This window comes from Entelurus aequoreus, linkage group LG24 (genome assembly GCF_033978785.1).
Source record: "Entelurus aequoreus isolate RoL-2023_Sb linkage group LG24, RoL_Eaeq_v1.1, whole genome shotgun sequence".
NCBI lineage: Eukaryota > Metazoa > Chordata > Actinopteri > Syngnathiformes > Syngnathidae > Entelurus > Entelurus aequoreus.
The window spans coordinates 1,965,008-1,972,419 of record NC_084754.1 but is presented as its reverse complement, the minus strand read 5'-3'; the positions used below and the strand labels follow the sequence as shown (position 1 = coordinate 1,972,419).

The window sequence follows — 7,412 nt, the reverse complement described above, 5'->3', positions numbered from 1 at the left end:
TCTGGGCTTTCTTCTATTTGTGCTAGACAGCCTTATTCAATGCAGGCTGATACGTTGTATCTAATATACCATGCAAGTCCCGGCTTTGACCATCACTGTGCAGTTATTGGACTGACATTTTTAGTACTCTTTGTCTTTGGTAATTGGCGAAAAAATCGTACCAAATCCTCTAAGTGGACCACTTGGGTTAACACCTCAGTCATTTTCTCTTAGCAAATCCAAGAAGAATCTTGTAGCAGTCACTACTTTGCTGGCAAGAAGACTCATTGTGCTAAATTGGAAGGCAACAGCGCCTCCTCGCCACACCCGCTGGATTAAAGATGTTCTGTTTTTTCTCAAACTGGAGGAAATTAGGCTGACATTGAACGGTTGTTCTCAAATTGAACCTCGATTGAAAAGTAATCAAAAGGTAGATCATTGATGAGCCTGTTGTTTGCTTTTGTGTATTGCTGCACCGTGTTGGGGACATTCAAGAGCTTTGTGTCAATATCTGCATGTATATTTGACTGATTAATGTTTAGGTTTTTTCTGGAGTTTATTATTTTAATTTTATTGTATATATATTTTTTGTAGGTTACTTGTTTGGGGGAGAAAAAAAAGCACATTTAAAATATGTTTCATTGTACTTCCGGACTGTACATTTAAAAAATCCATTAAACATATGTTTAAAATATTTTTTTCAGGCTTTCATGGGCTATAGAAAAGGTTGTGGACCCTGGGCCTTGAGTTTGACACCCGTGCCCAACTGGGAACACAATGTTTATAGCTCTAATGCTAATGAGCTGTGTTTGTCCACGTCTCCAAGGACACCAAGACTGATTGTTTTTGCCTCAAGTGACACAGATTGGATATGTTTTTGCCAGACAAAGTGCTTCAAATCTGATATTTTCACATCAGATTTGGGCCACATCAGGAAGTAGTCCAAATCTGTTGGGAGTCTGGGGCATTATTCCTAAAGATTGTTAGCGCAAAGAGTTGCCCCTAGTGGCCAAATTCTAAGAACATTCTTAGAATCATAATGTTTTCTTTGAATTTTGATTGGTTGATTATTTTTAGAATTGTTGAAGTAGAGCAATTCCCAAACAGGCTGAATATTTTGAAGATGGAACAGTTTCAATCGGATGAAAATTGTGGGAGTTGTGGAACTTTGAAGAATGTCCCATTGATTTCAATGGGAATTTCCCCAAAATTTGGGAATTTCGGGAAAAGCGGGAATTTTTTTAAAAAATGGTAAAAAAAACTTGAATGGTCGGAATGAGTTGAAATGGTTGGTGTTGAAATTTTTCAAATCGGTCGAGAAATGTTGAAGTAGTAACATGTTGAATTGAGAAATGGTATTACGGAATTCCTGGAATTTCAGGAAAACCGGGAATTTTTCCAGTTCAAAAAACAACTTTGTTTTTTGTCCTGATTAAGAGGATTTTTTGGATGGTGGAACGGTTGAAATGCGTTGAAAAATGTGGATGCAGTAGTCGCCCGAAAAAAGGGTGGCAATAGGGCTTTGGAAAAGCAGGAATCCCGGAAAATCCTGGAATTTTTTTTAACTTAGAAAAATGATGGTTTGCATTTCCAAAATGGTGGAATGTGTTGAAGGTGGAATGGTTTGAATTGGTTGAAAAATATGGAAATGGTGAAAGTTTGAAGAAAATGGCCAATCATTTTGAATGGGAAAAATGTCCCAGAATACCTGGAATTCTGGGAAATTTGGGAAATTTCCAAATAGGCTGAACAGTTTGAAGTTGGAACGGTTTGAATCGGGTGAAAATGTGGAAGGTAAAGCTGGGGAAGAAGAAAAAACATTTGTGTGAATGCTTTAGAGCAGGGGTCACCAACACGGTGCCCGCGGGCACCAGGTAGCCCGTAAGGACCAGATGAGTAGCCCGCTGGTCTGTTCTAAAAATAGCTCAAATAGCAGCACTTACCAGTGAGCTGCCTCTATTTTTTAATTGTATTTATTTACTAGCAAGCTGGTCTCGCTTTGCCCGACATTTTTAATTCTAAGAGAGACAAAACTCAAATAGAATTTGAAAATCCAAGAAAATATTTTAAAGACTTGGTCTTCACTTGTTTAAATAAATTCATAATTGTTTTTACTTTGCTTCTTATAACTTTCAGAAAGACAATTTTAGAGAAAAAATACAACCTTAAAAATGATTTTAGGATTTTTAAACATATATACGTTTTTACCTTTTAAATTCCTTCCTCTTCTTTCCTGACAATTTAAATCAATGTTCAAGTAAATGTTTTATTTTTTATTGTAAAGAATAATAAATAAATTTTTTTAATTTAATTCTTCATTTTAGCTTCTGTTTTGTCGATAAAGAATATTTGTGAAATATTTCTTCAAACTTATCATGATTAAAATTCAAAAAAATTATTCTGGCAAATCTAGAAAATCGGTAGAATCAAATTTAAATCTTATTTCAAAGTCTTTTGAATTTTTTAAAAAAATTTTGTTCTGGAAAATCTAGAAGAAATAATGATTTGTCTTTGTTAGAAATATAGCTTGGTCCAATTTGTTATATATTCTAACAAAGTGCAGATTGGATTTTAACCTATTTAAAACATGTCATCAAAATTCTAAAATTAATCTTAATCAGGAAAAATTACTAATGATGCTCCATGAATTATTTTTTTAATTTTTTCAAAAAGATTCCAATTAGCTAGTTTTTCTCTTCTTTTTTTCGGTTGAATTTTGAATTTTAAAGAGTCGAAATTGAAGATAAACTAAGTTTCAAAATTTAATTGTCCTTTTTTTCGTGTTTTCTCCTCTTTTAAACCGTTCAAATAAGTGTAAATATCATTAATTATTAATAATAACATAGAGTTAAAGGTAAATTGAGCAAATTGGCTATTTCTGGCAATTTATTGAAGTGTGTATCAAACTGGTAGCCCTTCGCATTAATCACTACCCAAGAAGTAGCTCTTGCTTTCAAAAAGGTTGCTGACCCCTGGTTTAGAGCATTCACACAATAATGAAATGCATAGTTAATTCCATCCATCCATCCATTTTCTACCGCTTGTCCCTTTTGGGGTCGCGGCGGGTGGTGCTGTAGCCTATCTCAGCTGCAATCGGGCGGAAGGCGGGTTACACCCTGGACAAGTCGCCACCTCAACGCAGGGCTTATTGCAGTCTACACGTATCTCTTATGTGTGACTGCCATCATTGTGTGACAATATCATGAGGCAACTCTTTATACTTTTATACTCATATATTGTTTACTGTTACAAATGGCCCTCTAAGGGCTGCCATAACTGCCATGTGGCCCTCAATAAAAACACTGTGTAATAGTGAATGGTCCAGACAACCACCTGAGTTATTCTATTTTAGCATTTAAATTAAAACAAGGCGTCAATAAAAATAGTCACAATAGTCGCATAGTAAATCAGCTACTTTTCTGAAGTTTTACTCAATGATTTTATAATGAACTACTCTAGTCCTGCGTACAATATTCTAGCACTTTTTCCATAGTTAATTGAATAAGTCCTTCAAACAGTGTACACATTCTGTACTTTGACTTAACGGTTAAACACGACACCTGTCTTTTGATTTGCTGTCACGCAGTACTCGCCCACGCAGCGGCACGGAAATGTAGTGGCGGCATTATTCCATTTAGTACGGTAAATTCAAATCCCGTCGTGCGCTTTTACATGGGCCACGGTAAGCGGCAGCTCGTGCATGGTGTGGCGTTGAGTGAAAGCTCGGCGCGCGGCGATGTTTCTCCTCACTGTGGGTCTGTTCTAAAGGGGGCTACTCTTTTCCTTCCACGGAACTCTGGCTTCTCATCGTCTTCCCAGCTGTAAGTTCATATACTTTCTTTTTTTTCCTCTTTCTTTTTTTTTTAGTTTCCCGCCGTAGGTGTACTTTACGGTGATTTATGCGGTGTTTTTGTAACCCGTGAACGCCTCACAGTAACTGCCAGCTAAAATAAGATCGATTCACTTAAGCTTGTGAGATTCCTTCGTGGACTTTTTCACGTAAATATCTTGTATTTTGATCAAGAGGTCCGTGAGTATGTTGTTGCGGTTCACGTTAAAGTATGTGCTACTTTTGAAGTGAAGTTAAGGGTGGGCAGACTTAAATGGAATGCGGTCATAACTCAGAAGGCACTTTAGGCATGCTTCTATGTACACTACATGCTATACGTACAACTACACTATATATGTCAACTGTTTTTTGATTGATTGATTGAGACTTTTATTAGTAGGTTGCACAGTGAAGTACATATTCCGTACAATTGACCACTAAATGGTAACACCCGAATAAGTTTTTCAACTTGTTTAAGTCGGGGTCCACTACGTTAAACTAACACATCAACTAACACATCAACTACAACTTTTTTGTGGATTTCTTCTTGTTAGCTTTTTTTTTGTGCATACTAACTGCAACCCTGTGACACCCCGCCCTAAAATAAAATTAAAGGTTAACCTTAGCTAGTAATGTATTGTTTAAAACAGTGTTTTTCAACCTTTTCTGAGCCAAGGCACATTTTTTTCATTGAAAAAATTAAACTCAGTAGCCGATATTGACAATAAAAAGTCGTTCTCGCAATTGTTGGATATGACTTTAAACCATAACCAACCATGCATCACTATAGCTCTTGTCTCAAAGTAGGTGTAGTGTCACCACCTGTCACATCACGCCGTGACTTATTTTGACGTTTTTGGTGTTTTCCTGTGTGTAGTGTTTTAGTTATTGTCTTGCACTCCTATTTTGTTGTTGATTGTCATGTCATGTATGGATGTACTTTGTGGACGCTGTCTGCTGCTCCACATACTGTAAGTCTTTGCTGTTGTCCAGCATTCTGTTTTTGTTTACTTAGCAGCCAGATCAGTTTTAGCTTCGTTTTGCATATTCCCTAAGCTTCAATGCCTTTTCTTTTTTTTTAAATTTATTTATTTATTTATTTATTTTTTATAATGTCCTGGCCAGCTTCTCAGGCAAATCATATAGTAGATGTAGATGCCCATATCGGCTGTTCAGATTTACTTTACAAAAGAGAAGTGTAGGATACTTCTCTTGTTGCCTTATTTGTATTTGACTTTATTAAATGTATTTATATTATCATTTGGTGCAGCCGGGCCGGAGCAGGAGGGGCTAGAAAGAGAAAAAAAAGGAAGACAGAGGGGGGAATTGTGGGGACAAGAGGGGGATTAGACAGAGAGAGAAAAACAACAACAGCAAACACAACAACAACAGAGCAACATCAGCAAATACGACATGTACAAATATGATGGTAAAAGTAATAGCAAATAAGCAGTTAGTGAAACAAATAAAAAATAATACAGAAATGACAATGAGCATTATTACATTAAAAATGAAGCAATATGAATACCAATAGAAATAGCGCTATTGATAATAAACAATACCAATACTTTACCTTTATTATTTCAATGCCTTTTCTTAGCGGCAATCGCCTTTGGTTTATTTGTGGTTTAAGCTGTCGTCTGCATATTGTGATCACGACAAACCATGTTCCCGACATCGACATCTACGACATTAGCTACTTGCTGCCACACACTGATATGGAAGAGTATAACATGGTGACTCTGCCGAGCTCTACACAACACCGACACTCAGCAACGGCACATTATTTGCGGATTATAACTACTGGTTTGCAAAAAATATTTTTAGCCCAAATAGGTGAAATTCCATAATTTCCCACGGCACACCAGGCTGTATCTCACGGCACACCGCGGCACAGTGGTTGAAAAACACTGGGCTAACACATTAAATACAACTTTTTTGTATATTTCTTCTTGTTAGCTTTTTTTGTGCATACTAACTGCCACCCTGTGACACCCCGCCCTAAAATAAAATTAAAGGTTAACCTTAGCTAGTAATGTATTGTTTAAAACAGTGTTTTTCAACCTTTTCTGAGCCAAGGCACATTTTTTTTCATTGAAAAATTAAACTCAGCAGCCGATATTGACAATAAAAAGTCGTTCTCGCAATTGTTGGATATGAATTCAAACCATAATCAACCATGCATCACTATAGCTCTTGTCTCAAAGTAGGTGTACTGTCACCACCTGTCACATCACGCCGTGACTTATTTTGAAGTTTTTGGTGTTTTCCTGTGTGTAGTGTTTTAGTTCTTGTCTTGCACTCCTATTTTGTTGTTGATTGTCATGTCACGTACGGATGTACTTTGTGGACGCCATCTGCTGCTCCACACACTGTAAGTCTTTGCTGTCGTCCAGCATTCTGTTTTTGTTTACTTAGCAGCCAGTTCAGTTTTAGCTTTGTTTTGTGTAGCCATTCCTAAGCTTCAATGCCTTTTCTTAGCGGCAATCGCCTTTGGTTTATTTGTGGTTTAAGCATTAGATACCTTTTTACCTGCACGTTGCCTCCCGCTGCCTCCCGCATATTGTGATCACGACAAACCATGCCCTAAAATAAATTTAAAGGTTAACCTTAGCTTGTAATGCATTGTTTTGCTGACCTAACTTAAAGTTATCTCTACTTGGTGGCAACCAGTCCATTCAAATATTTCCAAATTAACTATGTGGCTGAACAATAGACAGGAGTTGCTGTTTATAGCTAATTTCTTGGCATATGGATGGCACAGCTATGGAGATGCAGTATCAGCAGGAGATATGCATAATGCAGTGCTGCAGTCCAGGTGTGTCATGACTTGTCCTCAGCAATGCTGCATCATGCTTTATTGTCAACAGAAGGCATCCCAGGAAATATAAACTCCTGACTGTGTTGTTTGCGGAAGCACAGATAGAATATTATTCCCTGTCTGTCCGGGGATGTTTATTGATGTCTTGTGCGTGTGACGCTTGAGGCAAATCAACACACAACAAACCCTAAACTCAAGATGCTGGCAAGCCAGCAGTGAACATACGGGAAGAACAGCATGTCATCTTTTAGATCTCTTAAAGGGGTCATAGTAGGATTTTTTTTTTCTACATTTAAAACCCTTCCTTGTTGTCTACATTGATTGATTGATTGAGAAGTTTATTGACATCTTAAAGAATTGAATCCATGTAATGCTTTAAAAAGGCAAATGGATGGCACAAAGAGCCAAAAGGCTTCTTTCCATTGCGGTCCATTAAATATTCATCACGTTTGATACATACAATAATAAAAGATGTACAACCTGTAACATGTACACTACCGTTCAAAAGTTTGGGGTCACCCAAACAATATTGTGGAATAGCCTTCATTTCTAAGAACAAGAATAGACTGTCGAGTTTCAAATGAAAGTTCTCTTTTTCTGGCCATTTTGAGCGTTTAATTGACCCCACAAATGTGATGCTCCAGAAACTCAATCTGCTTAAAGGAAGGTCAGTTTAATAGCTTCTGTAACGAGCTAAAGTGTTTTCAGATGTGTGAACATGATTGCACAAGGGTTTTCTAATCATCAATTAGCCTTCTGAGCCAATGAGCAAACACATTGTAC

The 7,412-nt window shown here is 37.1% G+C and overlaps 1 protein-coding gene across 2 annotated transcripts in view; it reads left to right on the top strand.

Moving 5' to 3' along the window:
- Window positions 1-3,636: 3,636 nt before the first annotated feature.
- The window catches only part of LOC133641515 (tumor protein p53-inducible protein 11-like), a 121,495-nt gene continuing 117,719 nt past the window's right edge, over window positions 3,637-7,412 (top strand). For both annotated transcript variants that reach the window (XR_009824293.1, XM_062035297.1), the window contains exon 1: window positions 3,637-3,800. The gene's annotated coding sequence lies outside the window, so the exon portion shown is untranslated. The remainder of the gene's footprint in view (window positions 3,801-7,412) is intronic.